We start from the raw sequence: 21,436 nt of genomic DNA on the forward strand, positions 1-21,436 counted from the left end.
GCAGCAGTAAGATGCAAAGGCTTTTTGCATGTAGAATATTTACAGCAGTCAGTATGTTGGTGCTTGCCAGAGCGAGCTATCGGAGCGTAAAGAGTTCATCATTCAGTTGCTGTTCCACAATGCAGTCAGGGTAACAGTGTCATATTTAACAGAAGTAAATTTTGGAATAAAAAGGAAAATTAGTTTTATTCATTTCTGAAATACTGTTACGAGTAACTAATTTATAGGACCAGTAATAAAAACAGAACTGTGCTCATAAGGTAACATCTACAGTTCCAGAGGAGTACAGCCATTAATAAACAGAAGTGAGTGCAGAATTTTAAGTACCCTTCCTTAGTCCAGAAATATGTTCTGTGAAAACCTCACATAAGGGAGTGAGCAATTCAGCTCAGCCCATTAATTGCCTTAAATATCATGGCTGGTAATCTGCAAATTAGATTATAAAACTTCATTGCATATAAACAAATGCCAAGATGGATTGCCTCTGCTTTCTTGGCAATTAGTTTGCAGAATAGTTACTGTATTTTATGCTTAACAGTATTAAAGAGCCAACAGTGATTTCACAGTAAAGCAACTTCATAATGAATATTGGTTTTATGAAGCCTAAGTCCAGTCTTTTATGGTTGCCCATCTAACTCAATTTTGAAGGACACTTTTATTCTCCACTTGATCTAATCAGGTTCTCCCTATAACAGCTCTGGGTACCCAGGAACTGGGTCTCCAGGCCCATTTAGGGACATTATATATCCAGTTTTCCACAGATGTGTTTTTTTCTATTTTCCTTTTTTTTTCCCCTTGCCAGGAACCCAAATTGGTGGGATTTTGAGAAGGTGCCACATCAACCAGAGATTTTTGGATGTCTGGTGTCTCTGACAAATGATGTAGACAGATCAGGCTCTATCTGGGATACTCTACACCTAGAAATCGGGTGGCCATAGAGCACATTATGCACAGTAGCTTTCATATTATGGGGAAAGAAAGAGCTAAATGTATTTAAATGCTGTTCTAGACCATAGCAATTAACAGGTAGGTCCACAGAGTGGCCACCCCTTCAGATCTGTGGGTATGAACAGTGACACAGGTCTGTGTACAGACCCATTTCTCACCACTTTTTTTTTGTTGGTTTCAAGTGTGGTACCAGACCTGAAGGAAGAAACTAATTTCTTTTTTAAGAGACCAAGTTTAACCCATTGGAGAAACTGTTACTTGTGTCACTCTGCAGCTGGGAAGGTGGCTTCCCAGCCCTCCTCAGCTTATTGCAAGAGAAACACTGATTTTTCCCCGTCCCCATGTTGGGCTTTGCCATTAAGGCAGCTTATCAAGTTCCTCGTCCTCACTATCTCTCAGCCATGGGCCAGAGAGGTGACAGCTCTTAGGTGTGAGCATAGCACTGTGGTGACCCCAGAGAGCTCAACATCTCGAATCACATTAGCACAAGGGACAACAAGATGTATTTAAGCTCTCCCAAGACCCTGAGACTGCCTAATGAAGGGCCAGCACTCTCCACAGTGCTGAGCAGTGAGGAGATGGAAAGCTCCATCTCCTTGACCTCGGAGATTTTGGCATCCAACCAACCTGAAGTGATAAGATGAATCTGCAATCCAAAAGACCCTGCTGGGCTCATGCCAGGCTCTTCCAGAAATCCAAAAAGTGGAGGAAGGTGCAGATGAGAAATACACAAAAGACAATTGCCTCAGTCAAGCATCAAGAGGCCAGAACACTCCCAAACAGTGTGGGACGCCATGGACTGATGCCCACAGTGGACCAAGGGAGTGAGTTCAAACTCTTGTGACCCTGTGTTAACCCAGCTGACCTGTCTGCTAAGCCACTCACAGACACCTCACTCTGCCCTGCAGAGCATGTGGGCATCACCTCGCAGGTGGAATTCCAGGGGGCTCTCCTGGATTTCGAGATGCACAGAATACCAAGTTTATCTCCAGTCTCCATCACTCCAGAGAAGTAGCTCAAACCAAATATTTTGTCTCTGAGGTACCACGGAGGCTTTTCTTTAGAAGACATCTTCTTGCACATCATTAGAGTGTGTTCTGGGGGGTATCTCCCACTGAGTTTCAATGAAACATTTAACAGCAACAACAGGGTGGAGAAGGGAGAGCGGCCCTGCACCCTCCTAAAGCAAAAACTTGAGAGATGCTGATGGCACACTTGGCTCCACATGCACATATAAACCTTAAGCTTTATAGTGCCATTCTGCTGCATTTTTGTTTCCTTAATTTTCCAGATTCAAATGTGGTGTTAATGCACTTTCTCCCCCACCATCTGACACAGCTGTTTAAGTCCTGGCTGCCTTGCACCAGCAGTTTAAACATGCAATTTCACTTACACAGGCAGCTGAAAAAACACACTTCACTCCTTCCAAAGCAAATACATGTGAAATAATATTTTACTCTGCATTTTCAGCTACACTGGGTGTCTAAATTAGAGTCTGCTGAGCTCAATACATTTTTCTACTGAAATTAAGGAGGATTTAGATCAGGTTCTCACTGAGAAAACAAATTCCAGCTCTTCTAGGTACACACAGAGAGCTGGTAGCTCAGAGATGTGCATTTTACTTGGAGTGCCTTCCCTTGGATAAAGCAAATGCCTGTTAATTTCCACAAGATGTTGCCACTCAGTGAAGTACATGCTTGAGCTGAGGGTAATGTTACCTGCGTGATATTGCACAGTCCCAGGCCTACAACGTCTAAGTGCTCAGGTATGCAAAGGCTGTGCTGAGATGGAATATTCAGACCATGAATTTTGCACCATTATCACAACTTGACAGCTCTCATGTCCCCAGTGTCCTCAGCAGAATGTGGAGTGGCACAGGTAGGAGTGTGGAAGAGCAGAGCAGAGCCTTTAGAGTGGTGTTAACAAAACACAGAGTCAAAGCTTGAAAAAAAATAGCTTTAGTTTGGGTCTGTGTCACCAGGGAATGACACTCCCTTTGCATGACTAATACACGGGATTTTTAGAAGAGAACAGGAATATTTATCATTTCATTTCCTTGAGATCCCAACAAACAGTACTTCAATACAGTCTCTCCAAGGATCTCTGCCATGGCTCAGGGCCCCCAGCTGGACTCCATGATCAGAAATACTCGTGCTCACCTTCTCAGTGGGGATCAACACCACTGCTCTTGTGTTCAGCATGTCCCTGAGGGCCCCACTCCTCTCCTGGTCCACATGATGCATGAGACCATCAGGCTAAATCCAGAGTCATGGTGAACATCCTGATCCACCAAACCCCCTGAGCAGAGCATGTCTCCAGCCCCTCCAGGCAGATGCATCCTGATTACCCTGCTTGGGTTTAGTGACAGAGTCACTCTCTTGGCCTGTATTGCTTGTTAATCTGGGCAAACAGTGCACAAGTCATGGACAACTGCATTTGCTCTTCTGCTATTTGAATTCCTTATGGCTCCATGCAGGAGCCACCATTGAGACAAGATGTTATGGTAGCCCCATTTAGGTGCAACAGACCTAAAATTTTTTCACAACCTGTTTGAATCCCAAAAAAATAAACAACCAAAACCCACACACCAGTTTCAGTTGGCTCAACTACACTTTCCTTGGCCAGTGGGTTTTACCTGCCTGTGACAAACTGGCTGTCCTTAGGAAGGAAGAGCCGAGCCCACCATCTGGAAATCAGGAATCAAGCAGCTGCCAGCCATCCATGAAGCCTATATCTCCTCTCTCCTTGCCAGGGAAATGCTAATATTCTATAACCCATTCAGATTCTTCCTTCAGGGTAATAGATTTTCCATACAATGTAAAAATTAGGAACTTATACCTAAACAAAACTGTTTTCCAAGGCCAACAAGATGATAGACCCTTCAGTGATATCTCTTGATAACAACTCTTCCTTCTTTCCCAGAAACCACCCCAATTACCTCTCTCCACCCTCCCTTATTCCTTCATTTGAAATCTTCAAAGGATCTTCTTGTGGGTCAGTCTCACCTGGGACACACCTTAACAAGCACAGGTGCAGCTCTGGCCAAACACCACCGAGGCACCAGACTTTAACAAGAGACAGATAAAGTCAGTGAAGAGAGTCAGGAATTTCTCTGCTTTGCATCAGCAAACAAATGGTACTGAAAAGAGATATTGTTTCAAGCTAAGTGCAAGTGAATTCCCACTCTGCTCTGATAGGGTAAATAAAGATGTATGTGTTTTGTTTGGGGGAAAAAAGAAATATTGTTGAATTTTATTTGAAAAAAAAAATAATTAATATGAAAAGATTCCTTTTGTCTTATGTTGACCTAAAATTCTCTTTCTACTTCTAAATTTAATCAAACAGAAAATCAAAAAAGTCAGTTATGTGCTAAGCCTCATGAGTGACACACACAGAAACAGGTGTTTGAACTTCAGCATCACAGTTTGCCTTTCCTTCCTCCCTTTCTTCAGAGACAAAGAACACTGACTGTCTTCATTAAAATACAGTTAAATATACCAATTCTGCTAATGCAAATCTTTCCAAGTGTATTGTGTAATTTGAGGAGGTCTGCTTAGAAGTATGTGACCTTTTACAGTGCTAGATCTAAGCAAAACGAAAACAGTTTTTTTACAGTCATTCAGAACAGCTCCTGGTGAATTAGATAATAACAATTTCCTTTAAAATGTCAGATTAACTTACAATCAATTTAGGGCTCCCAGCTTCCTTTGTGACTCAAGTGTTCTTAGGAAAGTTCTTATCCAGACATCATATTTAATGCTATGTTTACTGCAAAGGACATAAATTAAAGCCTGTATAGCTCAAATTAGGAAGTGATGTTTGTTAAACAGTAATGTGATGTACTTGCTTTATGTTCTGGGAATACATCTAGGAAGCAATTTGTAGCCTCGATATTACCAATGGCTGAGTGATTGCTGCATCAGGGTAAGTGCTGTGTGCCTTTTCACAAATAATGAGCCTGAATATCTTTATTGCTTTGCTAATTAATACAAAGTTTAGTTTAGGCCTTTAACGTAGCATAAGGTGTCATGTCTTTTTTTAGCAAAGAGTGCCTGATTTTCCCTTATTGAGTTGTAAAGATAGGAATATAATTTCTACAGCATTTCAAGGATACTCTGTGGAAATCAATATATTGGGTTAAATTTTCTGTTTTGTTTTATCAGAGACGGTAAAATGCTAAAAGTGAAACAGGGGGGTCATGTCACTGCTATTGCTACTAGAGCCATTTAATAAGACCAACAAAAAAAAAACCACAGGAACAAAATAAAGCCAAAAAATCAGAAAGAAGAAGACAAAATTCAGATAGAAATAGATAAATAAAATTTGACAACATTTTTTCAAAAGAGTGAAAAAAGTAATTGAAAGAACAAAGGGTGAAAAGAGATCTTAGCCAAAAAAACAAAAATAGATTTTGACCATTGTTTTATTGAGAAGCTCCCTTTGAAATCAGCTGCACCAGTAAGTCACTCTGAGCTCAGCTGACTCCAAGCAGCATGGTTTGAAGGAGTTATAACAACCTATGTGTTTGTGTGTGCCAGAGAAGTAATAAGAGCAACACAAATAAAAATAAAATGAACTCTGGGAGATCAATAAAATGTAACCCTTTGACCCTGCAGATGATCACTATCCATTTTTTAGTTGGGTGGTAAAATCAGTACAATATAAGGTTTTAATCTGTCATTACTGCTATCTTATATCTGTGAACTTGAGCATTAATTTGCCCACAGATCTATTTTTAAAGGTAGATATAGTGCCTCTAGAGAAGAAACCAAATTCCCAATTGGTATTAAAACTGGCTTTGGTAAGATTAACATTTGTACTCAAACTGTTCCAGTTCTCAAATCTTATCTCAGGAAGAGAGGGCTCTGTCTTTTCTGCCATAGGAAAAAAAAAAGAAAAGGCAAGATAACAAGCAATGGAGCAGATGGAGTAAATTTTCAGAGCTGTGTGTGGGAGTCAAGCATTCAGATCCCATTAACTAATATTGGAGTTGGAGGATCAGACTCCTACTCACCAGGCTTCAAAAACAACAGGTTCACATTTCTCCATTTCTCCAGTTTCACTTGTTTCTTACGTGCCCCTGATGCCATCCTGGCTCCTCTCTACCAGGCTGACATTTACACAACAGCACAGGGCCAAATGTGCCTTTACACTTGAGGCAGGGCTCAAGAAAAGAGAAACGGAAATATGTGAAGAACAGATCTGAGTTTACATATAGACCACATGTGCTTATGGCTGTGGTATCAAAAAGGATCAATAATGTGCAGTGGCTTCATCCCACAACCAAAACAGCCATGGAGCACCAGTATTTTGGTAAAGATGCTCCTAAAATTTGTACTTTACTGCTTTAGGACTCATGAAGGGTGAAAAGCAGGTAGATACACTTGGTACAGGTGTTCAGTGCAGTTCCAAGGTCTCTTTCATATTGTCTGGCTGTATACACCAACCTTGCAACCCCTCAGCCATGAGAAATGGACTGTTCAGGTTGGTGCAAAGGCCTCTGTGAGTAAATACATCTCATACCACCCTCCTGCACGAGGGGAGCTAATGGGCACGGCTTGTTCCATTTTCATCCATCTCCTACATGCTGGAGATGTGCAACAGCCCCACACATTCAGCTGGGATGGGCACATGCTGTCCAAGATTTGTCTCCTCCCCTGGGTCATCTCCACAGCGTTCTATTTTGTGACTAAACATTCTCTTCTGCAAAATCAGGTTCTCTGTCCCTGATAGCTGTGGGAAACAGCCATCTTCAGCTCCACTGTGTTTTATCACCATAGCTTTATTTTTAACTGACTTTAATCACCCAATTATTAAGAGTGACACAGCACTTACACCCTATAATTGCAATCTAATTAATTTCTGATCCCATAAATCATTCTTGTACATCAAGGATGTGGTATCTGTGGACTGAATCTCTTATTTGCTCCACAGGGACACTCAGCAGCATCAGTTATGCACAAAATGCAGTAGAGAAGGAGAACAAAGCAGTTCCTGAAGAGGACATAGAGGGACGGTCTTCCTTCCCTCCTGCAAAGCTCAAAACACCTGCAGATGGGCAGCAAAGGCTCAACTGCCTGATTGCTGCTGAGGGCACCCCAAAGCACTGCACCTCCCATAGAGATCTGGGGAAAGCAGGAAGATACCTGGGATTGCTGTTTATTGCTATTTATTTCCCCATTTCTCTGCATGTAGAGGATTCAGCAAAGCTGACCAGACTCAGATTTTGGTGACCTGCAGCACTGTGACACATCTCACAGTCAGGTGTGTGCCTGGTGCTGACCCTCTTCACTCTGCACTGGGAAGGGACCTGGGGTCACACCTTTAGCAAGGCACACTTCCAACAGTTCCTCAGAAATAATGTCTTCGAGTAACATCTTAGAAATCTTTGAGAAGCATCTTAGAAGTCCCACAAAGTCCTGCTACCAGCAGGACTGTAAAAATACAAACCTGCACATGGTTCTGGGAATTCTGTTGTAGGAGACATTGTGAGGACACTCTGGGTGCAGTCTCCTTCCCCACCTCAAAGGCTCTTCTGGACAACTCTGATTATCAGAAGACACTTCTTCCTCTTCCTGACCACGGAAGGGCTGTGTACAAGAGATGTCTTGTCACTTCACATGCAAGCAGAAATCTCCTTTAACATTTATTCAGGTAAAGTGAAAAGAAATATATTTATTTACACACCTAAAAAAATAAAAACAAAGCAACAAACCCAATTATAATTATCAATTGTCATGAAAGACATAGCTAGAAGAAATGAAAGAACATATTTGAATAGTCTGGTCATAGGGAGGTTAATTCCACCTGGTCTCTCTGTCTCTCTCTCCCAGAGCATCCCAACTGCACAAACCATCCCAACACATCCTTTGTTAGGGGTGCAGTCTGAGCCTCATCCTTCAGAGAACGTGTTCCTGGTAGATGACACTAGATTTTATAGATCATTTCCTTTTTAGAGCCCTCAGGAGTATCTGGCCAGATTTACTCCTTCCTGTTGAAAGATAGTTATTTTTAATGTCTTCAGAAGGAAAAGACTGATGTGTCTTTAATAACAACAAGAATTGCTCCACTTGTTTGGAGATGCCAGCACAGCCTTGCTAGTGCAGATGTCACATCCTTGACAGTCCTGGACTCAGGGAAGGAAAATTCCTCCTCCCTCCTCTCTGTATGAAGTGTATCCATGTTCTGAACCTTATTTTTTTGTTCACCTGCGCAATAACAAACAAAGTATCAACATTTAAATGCAGTGACAAAGGTGACTGACTACAAATACCCTTTTAGGACTGTAGGAGTGGTCAACAATCCCTCCATCAAAACACGGGAAGTGGAAATGAGGAGGGTGCTTTGACTCGGCCCGGCAAGGCAAGCAGATGTTGTGGAGTTCAACAGAAGCTGTATTTTCAACATGAGACATAACTCCAGAAGGACATGGGCTGTGATCTGATCCCTGGAGAAAGGTGATCACCTGAATTTGCAAACAGAGCACAAACAGCAGGCAGGAAACCCTCCTGAGGAGCAAGGCTGAAATACTGCTCTGTGCAACTGCATCCCCACAGCCTCAGCCTGAAATTTTACTGATGTGGGTGCAAGAGCATCCATCAGTCACTGCACCACTGTAACACAGCTCAGGGCCTCCTGTGTCAGCCCATGGTGGCTGTGCTGCTGCAAACTTGCTCACTCCAGTCACATCCAATGAAATATGATGGTCTCAGTGAAATTTATTTTGCTTCCCTTGACTGGCTGATCAGTGCTCCTAGCAAATCTGACAGCTTCAACCATCATCAGTTACAGCTTTCACTATGCAGTGACTCCTGCTGTGCCACACTTTTTATTACAGAGACCTTTGAGATCTACTGTATTTAAAATTGGTAGAACTGAACCAGGAAAGTTCAAAGTTATTCCCCTTTTCAAATCAGTCTCCTACTAAAAATATTGCACTTCAGTAATAGGAACCCAACAAGAGTCTCACCTGATGTGGGAATTCTTCTTCACAAAGCCAGCAGGCTGCCTGTTGCAGAGCTATTCTGGGGAATGCAAGGCCATTATCCACATCATTTTGTTCTTTATAGCTCTGGGTTCAAAGCTGAGCAGAGCTAGGCCACCGGAGCAAGTTCATTGTTTCCAAAACACCCAAGCCTGGTGATGTTCATGGAGAATTATTTCCCTGTTCCCTGGGTCCCTCCACAGCAGGTCCTGATGCTGCTCATCACAAGGGCTGAGGCTTTGTGAAGTGACTCAGTATGAACAGGCTGCCAGGCAGGATATCAATGAGAACAGAGTGCTACAGCTCCATCCTGCATTCTAGAGGGAAAGGCTCTGGTAGTGTTCCATCTCCCCACCACGCAGACAATACCTACCAGGTAGGGTCACTTTCCCAGGAAGGAGACCAAAACCTTTGCCATGAGCATTGCATTGAGGTAAGAGATAATTGAAGGGCTGATTTCACCCAGGACATGCCTGAGGGACTTGGCCATTTCCCAGTTCTCCATACCTCCATTCCTGGAACAACCACTGCAGATAACTGTGATGGCAAGGCCAGTAAATGTGCCAAGGATGAGGCAAACCAGAAGATAGAAAAATCACCCTGAGAGGATTCTATGCTCTCAGGCAGCAGCATGGTAGGATTATCTGCCTTCACAATTGCTATATGGGAAACAAAAGAGCTTCACTCTTGGGAAATAAACATTTCCTTGCTTCAAACAAACAAAAAAAAATCAATGAAAACATTAAATTGGAATATATATGGAGATCAGCATTCTCAGCTGTCAGGCTGAGCTCTATTAGGCTTCAGAAGACCTGAGCTCCATTTCTGGCAGAGCCACTGGTCTCTGAGCGAGAGAGGAACAGGCTGTTTTCCTGCTCTGCGCCTCAATTTCTCATCCTGTGAAATGGGGCCAGTGATACAGATTTCTTATAAGATCTACTGGTGAAAAATCTGACGTAAGAACTGGTACTCATTATTTTTACCCACCCAAACACAAGCTGTGATGCTTTTTCCAAATATCCTTAGCAATAAAGAAAATACCATCTTGTTCCATGAGTGTTGGTATGCATAAAACCATTTCATGACAGGTTTTCTTCAGAGTGATTCAAAGTATTGGGGTCTTTTTGAGGGATGTGGTTTTCCTTCCTATTAATTTCCTGTTAAGGATTCTTCACAGCAGCATTAAGTGTTATGTTTCCCCATATGCAATAATGAGCTATTTCAGTCAGAGGGACCTTTCATTTCTTAGTAGGAGGAGCAAAATAAAAGTCAGCAAGGAGTCTCCATCGGGCAGGACAATGTGAGTCACAGCTCTCAGCAGCTGAGCAAAACTGGCAGCTGCCTCCAACTCGCTGGCTGCCTCCCAGCAAAAGAAAGGCAGCCCGCAACACCCCTCATGCAGGGCAAAAAAAGGAGGAGAGGGACACAAAAAGTTATTTCACAGGGTCTCATACAGCTCATGAAAGATGCAGGTGAGGAAACTCCTCATGGAAGTGTCTTTTACTGGCATTATCCACAGCTCACACCTAGATCCTGCACCTCCAGGGATACTGACTACTATCATTAAGGATGGTGTTAAGTTTTGCACATGGGAACATCTTCCAGACATTGCAAGCTCAGTAATTAGGCAAACTCAAATTTTGGGATGCTCAGGGACCCAAACCTGTCTTAAGTTCAAGTTACCACTTTCTGCCATAGGACCTTACAAGTAAAACACACAGATGCCTCTTCTGCCTGCTGCATGCAGAGCAGAAATCCCTGCATGCCTCCCGGGGTTTCAGCTTGTCCATGAGTCTTCATATAAACTAATCACAGTGCAATATTATTCCACTTGTCAACAGATCGCGAGGAATTGACAGAACCTGGTTTAACTATTTAACTCTGCCAGGGGTAATAAGTTCTCTCATGCATTAAATTAAAAATGACACTTGAAAATAAGTACATTATGGACCAAATACGGCACACAAATGGGGGGCAAAGATTTAAACTGCTGCCTGGTGGAGAATTGACAGTGAAGCAATGAGCATCTCATTAACCAGACTTACTCCGAGCACATCCACCAAGAGGGCCTTTTGCATATAGATACATTTGCTGTGGGCAAATGCCTGCTATCAGCCTGGACAAACACAACTGTTTATTTTCCATTGTAACAGTGTTTGAGCTAAAAAACCTGCCAGGGGCCCTGATGGTGGGCAAACTCTGGACAAGGCTGTCCCTGCTCAACTTGAGCCCCATCATTCTTGCCTTGCAGCCCATTGTCTGCTGGCAAAACTCTCCTTCCCTTCTGCTACCATCTGACAGCCAGGGGGAAACACTGACCTGATAAGACACACTTACTTAGTAGGATAGGATAGGAGAAGCAATAACATTATTAAGGACCATTTTTCCTTGTAAGTGGAGTGATTCCTTCCAGAGAGAAGGAAATTTCTTCACAAGCTTTGGGTTAGATAGTCTTGAGCTATGCCACCTTCTTCCACTGTCTGGGGTGTCTCTTCCTCTTCCAGCAGAGTCCCACATGCAATTTCACACACAGATACACACCTGTATTCTCTCCTGGTGCTGGAGCATGTTCCCAGTCCATTGTTAGGCCTTTGAGGTGGGTTTTGTGCCTCTCAATTAAAAAAATGTGAGGTGGTCCCCTTGATAGTCAATGGGGAGTTACAGGAATTTGAAAGGAAGAATTCACTCAGTCTTTCTGAATGAATTAATTAGCCAGCCAATAAGTATGTCTCACAAGCTGACTCACTCCAGAGTTTTCCAGGTTGCCAAACAGTGGTAGGAAGGAAGACTGCAACAGAAAAAAGTGCTGACAGCCAAGCCAGCTGGCTCAGGGTTAGTCATCACTTTTGCAGACATCTCAAGTTAGGCCACAGGAATCCCCCCCATAAGTTATGATTTTAAGTGAGAAGACACCTCAAAAGGGAAATGTTGGGTGAAGAACTCGTGAAGTGCTCAGGGCCATTAGCACAGCTGAAAAGTGGCAAGTAAAAGGAGATGGGATGTGGTGAAGACTCAAGTTTGCCAAACGCTGAGAGCCATGGGCTGGAGTTCCCAAATCCAAGGACCAGCTTGCATAGGGAGGTTGGCAGCTGTGACAGCTGACAGAGGTATTTATATACTTTCCATGGCAGGAAATAGATGTGCTGAATTGCCTGGGCACTGCGGGCAGAGCACACCCCTGCAGGCAGGTGTGTGAGACTGGATCCAAACAGCCCCGGCTAAATGTTGGCTCTGTGCTGTGCCCATCTGTTCCAGGAAGAAAAGAAAATAAACAGCAACAAGTCATTCTTGCAATTGCTGCTGGTTTAGAACCTTCCCATAACAGTTTCAAATCGTGCATGTCCTTTGAGAAACAGTCACAATTGCTAAAAGGTTGCAAACTGATTACACAAATTCTACTGAAAATCTACCCTCTGGGAGAGGATATTGAAAATTTTTACTGAAAATGTGTTCTCTGTTAAGTGGTGGAGATTTGTAGAATAAAATTGTTATTGATTGGACGGTCTTTCAGTTCAATGAGGAATATAAAAAAATTACCTTAATGAAAGTGATCCTGATTAAAGCACCTGTTACACTGAGGCTGCAGGGAGATTTTGGGACATTTCCTTTCACCAAATGCCACTGAAAGTAGGAGAGAGACATATATGAGTGTTTTTGGGGTCAGACCCTGCAGATTTTGTCAGGTGTGTGAAGATACCCATTTCTAGAAGAAATAAAGGCATTTATTCACAGCTACTGAAGGATAAGATTTTTTAAAAAAAAGGGGGTGTTTAATCAGGGTCCACAGTCTGGGTTTGGAAGTGTTCCTCCTGAGGCTTCCTGTAAAAAACAGAACATGATAGAACATGGGAAAGACAAAAAGCAAAGTTCTGATCCATGCTTAATGTCAAACCAAGCAAGCCCTGCTTGGGGCTTGTTTTCATCTCATTCCCCAAGTCCTACTACCAGGGCAGTGAATGTTTAAGAGAAAGTGTTGAGTGGTTCCACTCATTTTGCCAAAGCACTCTGAAAAACTGAGTCCTCTCACTCTAGAAGCCAAGGGGGACACTCCACTGCCCCTCTCACAGCTGTATCATCACTTATTTTTGCTAAACTGGTTCCCACTCTTCTGGCAGAGCATCCCTGGTGTCTCGTTCCTACAGGCTGCCACTACATCATCCCCTGGGTTGAGCCAGAGGGACCCACTGGCAGCTTGAGGATCTGGTGGGACATGGCTGTGCAAGAACTCCCTGAGAGGGACCCTCACCTTCTATGGCTAAAGGGAGAAATCAAAATAATCAAAACCAATCTCTTCTCAGCAGCCCCTGTGTGTTGTATCTCAGCTCACTGATGCCACGCCAGGCTCCCTACAACAATGCCTCAGGTGCAAACAAAATTCTCAGAAATCCTTTCCCGGATTACTCAGAGACATTCATATTCATTAGGAGTTATCAGCACGCTAGCAAGGCTCACATTAATTAAATATCTTTGGCATTGGGGAATTGAGGAGTTTGGTCTTGTTTTGTTTAAGTTTGCTTATTTATTAAAAGTATTAACTTATTCTGACCTAACTTTCTCTGAGATTTTCCTGGTTACAGGAGCACAGGCTTATAAGCGCCATAGTTGAAAACACATCCACAAAGACGCAGAAAGAGTAAAAAAGATGTAAACAAGAAGTCCAACCTCCATTTTTTAAAGCTTCTCTTAAGGCATCAGATGAGAAAAACATGGGGGAAATTCTTCCCCGTTGACTCTTTCCCAATAAATCTTTGTACCAAGAATGCTAATTAACTTTGCATCTAAATGAATCACTTCCACCACCAAAATAATTTATGTAAATATAAATGGATATCCCCATTTCTTTAGAAATCTGTTCACAGTGTTAACACTGTGATGGATGCACTGGACCCCCTTAACCAAAGCAGCAGAAGTTTGACAGTCTCCAGAGGAGGTAAAGGCCTCAGCATTTGCAGTCATATGTTGTGATTTTTGGGGTGTAGGGCACAGGGCCAGGAGTTGGACATGACAATCCTAATGGATCCTTTCCAACTCAGCAAGTTCTTTGATTCTATGAGTCACATTTAGGTCAAAAGCTCCTCCAGGAAACCCACAAAGGGGCAAAGTGACACAGCGAGCATCAATGCACATGAGCTTGGAACACTGATCATGCATTTGACACATGAATAGCAGTGATTTTTCCAAGACTCATTTGTCAGGGAACAAAGAAAGTTTTGGGTACAAGGAGTCTCATATCCTTCCCAGATTATGCAATTTGACTATGAGTCAACCATTTTATCCTGTAAATATGAGAGCCTGAGAGAGCCTTCTTTGAGATTTCCCTGCCTGGCAGTGTGGCTGTGTGGTGGTGATCTCCTCTTGAGCTGGGACACCCTTCAAAGTTGTTCCTTGAGGCAAAGACATGTCTTTGGATAAGTCCAGTTCAAGCTCTTTCTCAGTTATAACTCAACTGCATACTGGTGACTTTTGAGCTGGGATGTCTCTCAAGGTTTGAGATTCTTTACCTGAGACTGAGAGATCCTTCCTTTGCCAAGGTGAAGAGACCCCTTATTTCCAACAGACCCTCAGAAAGCTGCTGATAGCATGCCAAATCAGTGATAATAAAATCTGTCTAATTGATTCTTTTAGACATAAACCATTGTCCAAGTCTGAGACTGAGATTGGACCTAAGATCCATCAGGAGTTTAGGAAACGATGGGGGCCCACTGTGAACCTCATGGCTCGACATGCAGGTCTAACTTGCCCTTTTGTACCTCTGCTCTCTATATAAATCATTCTAAATTGATTCTAACTCCATTTTCCTTTGCATGTTTTATCCATGTAGTAAGTAATAGTGTGAACCTTGCCATCGAACTTTGTTAAGTCACACTTTGATAAATTTATATCAAAAACATTTTGCCAATACCTTTGGTGGTGATTCTTTGAGCAACCCTGAATCACTCATTTGTGACAAAGACACCTGGCAGTTAACAGCATTGCAGTCAGGGAAGAGAATCTCCTTACAGATCTGCTGTTAAAAAAGTGAATTCCCCCTCTTTAAAACCAAGTCACAAAGTTTCATTGCCTGTTGTTGTTTTTTTTTTTTTTTTTTTAAAGCCTTGTTCTTCTTTGTTGCTTTACACAGTACCATTACGTAGATGGCCTGCAGGGTCCCATTTCAGTAATAATCCTGCAGTGGCTGCACCTTGGCATTGATTTATGCTTGCATTTTTATAAGAAAGAAAACCTTTCTATCTCAACAGTTTCCTTGCTTACTGAAGGGCAGAAAAACCAGCTAAATTATTTCAAAAGCATGAAGCAATTTGTAACAGGTGGTATTTTACTGATATGAAACAACTGCTCTAATGGGGAATAAATTGCTAAAATATTAACCATTGTGCAACTTTCCATCACAAAGGAACCACTGCAGAAATCTTTTCTGCAGAAAAAGGCTCAAGCCTTCCTCATCAGTGAGGTCACACCTCTGTCATTATAATCCCTCACCCGATGCAGCCTGAGCTCCTGGAAGGGCTGAGGATTTGAGACAAGGGCTGAGACTTAAAGGTGACAAAATGATATAGAAAAAGCCTCCGAATGCTGAGGAGGACACGTCCATAGCAGACGAAGGGAGATGAGTGGGAAAGAATAAACATGGCTCAGTCCCAAAAGAAATGGCAGAAGATTTTGACCACGGAAAATCACTCCTTTTTCCCTACTCTTTTTTCACTCATACCTATTTCTGCTGCTCCTATACTAGCATCACATGACACTTTCCTCTAAGCCACAAGAGTTACAGATGTTTTATACATATATTCATAATGAGGTGGAATTTTTATTAAACTTGTCTGTGGAAGCTATTGTGAAGCCTGAATTTTATTTACTACAATATAATAAATTCCCGAAGCAGTGGTGACACCATGGTAACAATATTGCTAATGTAATTATTCCTGCCTCTAAAATAGAGTCAAGTCTTTGTCACATGTAGAACTGCTATACAATAATTGAATACAGTTAGGTTTCCTTTCTTCCAAGCAGGAGGTGAGGAACTGAAAATACACTTCTCCATGGTAATTTGAATCAGTAATTATTTGCAGAAATCAATGGGAGGAATTACCCATTCACACACATATTCTTCTGTTTGGTTGTTTTCCCTGAAATAACTAACACAGAATGGAGAGGTTTTGAATGAGACATCCTAGCAGTTCAGGAGTGGCATGGCTTGTTCAGGTGTGTGCACACACTTAGGGAACTGTAGCTTCTGTGAATACAAATTTTCACAGCACAAATCAAATAAAACCTTTTTTAAAGTGTACATTTTAACACTGTGTGGCAAATTTCTGGACCATAACAAGGCAGAAGGACAATCTTATTCATATACTACAATGAAGTATAACTCCTTAACGACACTGCCAAGATTAACCTTCACACGGAAATAATAAAATTTTATATAAAATTCTTATCAGTACTGGGAGAAATGTGTGGATGAGGAAGATCTATGAAATATCACCAAAAAAATTTTATCTCTAAAATAACAAATACCAACACAATATTTAGAAGTAAGTGGTGATTTTTTTCCTGGCCTCATCAGTATAACACATATCTCTGCCCCTGTGATATAAAGGAGGTATGAAAAAATGGACACACGAGCCCCTCAAGATATATAATCTTTATAGGCATGCATTTACATATGCAGCTACTAAATAAAGGCTGAGGCTACTGTGCTGGGATATACATTGATGTGGCTCAGTTGAAACTGATTAAACTCCACTACAATCTGCACCAGAAGATACACCTCTCTCATGCATTTTGCTAATGAGAAGAGAGAAGTCTTTCTGAAATTACCCATGCTAAAATTCAGTTTCCTCATTTAGTTTCTCCTATACAGAGAGAAGTTATTTGATGGAGTGGAATGGAAAATCTCATGGAAAAGGGGCTGCCTGTGGATTTCATAATACTCTGTGCATTTTCACTGAACTTAGACTTGGCCTTAGAAATAGTAGGAAAACAAGAATATTTTAAGGACTGTGATTAGAGGAAAAGAATGCACTGTACTGCATGTAGCAGTATCTTAGTCCCTTGAGTGTGGCAAAGGAATTGGGTGCATTTTTTGGGCAGGTGTATTCAGTGATCACCTTTGTCCACCTCCTTTGCGAAAACTACGGAGTATTTGGCAAACCCATGGAAAAACAGACTGGAAACACCTGAAGGGAGGCAATAAAGAGACCTCTATAAAAGGAGACTATTTTTTCCAAATGCCCACTGCAGTCAACAGCATTACTTGCAAGCTTAATATTAAACATGCGCTGAAGTGCTTGGCTGGACAGAGGCCAGATGGCTCAATGCTTTACAAAACTGAGATCTAACCAAAGCTTCACCGGGGTCTGGCTGTCCTTCAGCATGGTGCTCTTGGCCTTATCTCACAGTGGGTCTCTGGGAACCAATACAGACCTGCTTCTCATTTATGTTGGTTCAGAAACGACCCAAACTCTTTGCTGTTGTCATCATGGATCCTCTAGAAATTCATACAACAAATGGATGTAAGTAATGCGTTTATTAAGAGAGTATTAATGTGGAGCTACTTCAGCTTCTAATTCAGTTGTCAGACCTTGCAGAGGCTGCACTGCAGCTGCAGTTGTGGGGCACTGCAGCTTCCTCTGCAATGTGTTTGGTGGGTTGGGATCCTATTTCAAAAGGAGGAGACAATTGGAGTAAAAAGCTCCCTATAGGTAGACAGTGCAAATGGTGAGCACAGAAGTTCTTCCAGGCCTGCCAGCAGAAATCTCCATCTTTGAATCCAGATTAGCACTGTTTCTTGAGCCTAGGAGGTCTCTATTTCTCCCAAGAACTGACCACATCCCCATTTTTGCTTTTTGAAACACATCATGTAATGTCCATCATCCTTTCACTTCATGGCCAGCCTGGGCTGTAGGAGGCTTCCAGTAAATGTGTGTGCCAGAGAAAACCCATGTCTTTCATGAAATGGCCCCAAAGATGGGCTCAAAGCAATGTCTGCTCCATCCTCCTACAGAGTCAGCAAAGGATGCCAGTCTCTGGGGCAGAGAGCAGCACTCAAGGCCAACAAGGAGCAAGAAACACTCAGCAGCAGGACATTGGCCTGGGGCTGACAAGTCAGGGGTACTCCTGAGTTTTGTTTCATGTGAAACATGTAAAAGGTCCTGAGCACTGACAATCATCCCAGAACTTTCCTTTTTCAGACAGATATGCTAATTGCCAAGATGAGTTTTTGTTAACACTCTTCAAGCCTTTGTTTTTCAGTGTGCATGCAAATAGACACACTGGATTACTTTCATTCAGATCACAGCTGATGAACTGCAGCAAGGCTGCAGTCGAGGTGATATTGAGCATGATTTCCTGTACCCAGCCCAAAGATAAAATTTCAGGAGTTCAAGTGCAGGTGAAGGGAAATGAGTCCCTTACACAACACTTCGTACCGAGAGAAAAGAAGGGTTAAATAAAGGCTTGTTTTCAGCTGAAATTTAAAAAGAATGTTATTGTTTCTTACCTTAAAACCCTGTCCTTTTATTTCCAACCCTATTGGTGGGGTGATTCAGACAAGGACTGTCTGATGACAAAGATAAGCACAGATGTGATGACTGGTCTATAGGGTGATATATACTTTATTGTCAGGCTGGGTGCTGTGTGAAGTCAATAAACCTCATAGCTATTGATCATGCTGGAAAAGGAAATTAATGCAGACACATCCTGCTTTTGCAATGTGATAGGTATGTCTGCACATCATCACCTGACAGCCTCGAGCTGTTTGTTCTTGTCTGAGTTGGATGGAAGGCAGCTATCCAAAATCTCAATAAATAATAAAAATCAGTGATGACCTTTGCAAAATTTCAGAGTCATAATCAAAATGTTCAGAGAGGCAGCTGGGAAGTGACTTACAGGATCTTTTTTGTTCAACAAGGCATATTAATTGGAATTGAAATAAGGACAGTTAGAAGGGCTCCAGCCCTAGCTGTCCATCTGAGCTCTGCTTCAAAATACCAACAGAGCACCCTAAGTTCATCAATTCATATTCATTCTGGTCATAATTATAAATCATAGCAGTATCCCACTCCTAAAAGTCTCACACAGATCAGTGGTTTTATTCACAAGCAGATTTATAGATATCAAAGTCAGCTGGGGGCATAAAGTTTGTGAGTCTCTTCCTTTACTTTCCGCAGGGTCCTTTTATTAAAAATATTACAGATATTATAATAAAGTTCCCTGCTGTTTTCACACTTTGGTACACTCCTCCAGTAATCCATCACTAGCTATGTCAGAGAAAAACCCATAAAATTTAATCAGGTGGAACTAGTTTGTTTTTCAAAGGAAGAAATTTTCCCTGAACTACAGTGCAATATGAATTTTCTAGCCCTAGCAGGCCGACTGAATGCTATTTGAGTCACAGTGAGAAATGGAGTTGTATGGTTGGATGAAAAGAGTAAAAACAATCAAGTGCCTTGCTGAGCATGTGGTGCTGCTACTCTGCTGGCTCCAACTCTCCAGGAATTACTGTCAGTTTTGCTGCTTCAAATGAAGGAAGACACTCTGGAAAACTACTGAGCAGAAAAGTCTCCACTCTGCATAGAATTCTGAACTTCTTTGGTAGGTAATTTAGGCCAAAAAAATTTCTTCTTCCAGTCTTTTGGTATATTATCTTGCAGTTTCTGGCTGGTATCACACAATCTGCATGGAATCAGCATATACACACCCAGACCAAACCAAAAACATCACATGGTTGTACCACTGCTTGGTGTTTCTCTTGATGATGCTTACAGCAGTGGAGATGGGATTTGTAAAGCCAGCAGTGAGAAAGGACACAGTTACTGCTCTTTGCAATCTCCCTGCTGCCACAAGGCAGGAATCATGATCCCTTTTATCTGCTTTCACAGCCCTGACAAGTCTCAGGCCTGCAGTGGTTCTCTGCAGATGTGTACTTGTCCCACAGCCTGTCCTGCCCTTGGGTGATTGGGCACTTGTCAGAGACAGGAAATACAAGCCATCAGGATCTGCCTTTCTTGGAGCAGGGAACCTGCTTCCCAGTGCTGCCTGTGGCTTCATGAAGTGCTGCAGACAGGGGAGTTGGGCTGGAGTCATCATGTGCAGATAATTCTCATTTATAGCCTTTGTAGCAAGCTTTAATCTTTTCTAAACAGCTCTCTATGGCTCCAAAGGGACACATCTGAATAGCCTGACTAGGTTGTCATCATTTCACTAATGGGGGTTTATTGCCTGACTTATGGACAGATCTAATTCCACTTCTCATCACTGCCCTCCAGAAAGTGGAGGGATGCTTCATCTTTCCCCCTGCCCATGTCCCTCTGCCAAGAGGCATCATTATGCTGACCTAAAGAAGGACTTCAGATGAGGAACTCATTCTTTCCACAGTTTAACTAAGCAGAGGACTTTGACCTTCAAAACTTTTAGTAGAGATGGGTGGGAGGAGAATTAAAATCTGTCCACGACCAGATCCACGCAGTATTTCTATTATTTGCTTCAGTACCACTCCAGAAACATATGAAAGCCATCTGCAATGTGATGTCCAGCCCCTCATTAGGAGCAGACATGCAATGCCAGGAGGCACAATGAGAGGATAAAGCTCTTTTTAAAAGCACTCGGGTGGCTGCTGTACAGAGACTAAACACACAGAGAGTGGACTGGGCTCTTGAGCAAGTCTCCCTTGAAAATGGGCTCCCTATTCCCTGTAGGTCACCAACAGCTGGAAATCTTTCACTGGCATCACATCTAGCTACTGTTGTGTCTGTGGCTGTTTTCTGTATTTTTTAAGAGCCTTCCATAGGAAGAGACACCAACACTTTCTGGCATTAGGGAACAGAAATATTTTCAAGCTCCAGCTGCCAAAACCTCCCCTCAGGGCTCCAGGAGAGCACATCTGCTGCTGGATGACTTAGGGCTGTGGCTATTACTGGACCAATGAAGACACCCCTTTGCCTGAGACCTCTTTGTTGCTACCTCTCCAACTACTGCAAAAGAGGGTTTATCCCATTTCTCCGTAGATGCTTTGAGGAAGGTGTTGGAAGGTTGAGGATCAGGGTTCTGGTTTCTATTGGCACAGATATAGATGAGACAGGATGCTCTGCCTGGAAGGGTTAAAAAAACAAAAAATGCCCTATTTTTAAGGCTGTCAGTGCTGAACTGAGGGGGAATCATGCTGCTTTGGTGTTGAATTATGCTAAAACCAGTGTGACTCATCAATCCCAAAGCTGAACATCCTGATAGGCAAAGATGTGGCAGATATGGCAAAGTTTCCTTATCTGAAAATGCTGAGCTGACACAGCTGTCCTGGAGACATGACTGATAGTCAAACACTTTAGGTTATAAAAGTCCAGTCCTACCTTCAAACAGCAGATTCTCCTTCTTGGAGTGTGTGTGGAGATTCTCCATTGGGTGGGGACACCTCTCAAGGTTACTGCTTCAGGCTGAGTAAAAGAGATTTGCCCACAGTCATTGGTTTGGGTGAGAAGCATCAATCTCTACTTAATAATTGGGGCTTTT

The 21,436-nt window shown here is 42.4% G+C and overlaps 1 long non-coding RNA gene across 1 annotated transcript; it reads left to right on the forward strand.

Annotated features, from left to right (window-relative positions):
• Positions 1-4,655: 4,655 nt before the first annotated feature.
• LOC138104535 (uncharacterized) lies at positions 4,656-9,967 on the forward strand. The gene is made up of 3 exons (XR_011148107.1): positions 4,656-4,872; positions 6,883-7,602; positions 7,784-9,967. It is a non-coding gene; the product is annotated as an uncharacterized lncRNA (long non-coding RNA).
• The last annotated feature ends 11,469 nt before the right edge of the window (positions 9,968-21,436 follow it).

The sequence above is a fragment of the Aphelocoma coerulescens genome, chromosome 1A (genome assembly GCF_041296385.1).
Source record: "Aphelocoma coerulescens isolate FSJ_1873_10779 chromosome 1A, UR_Acoe_1.0, whole genome shotgun sequence".
Lineage (NCBI taxonomy): Eukaryota > Metazoa > Chordata > Aves > Passeriformes > Corvidae > Aphelocoma > Aphelocoma coerulescens.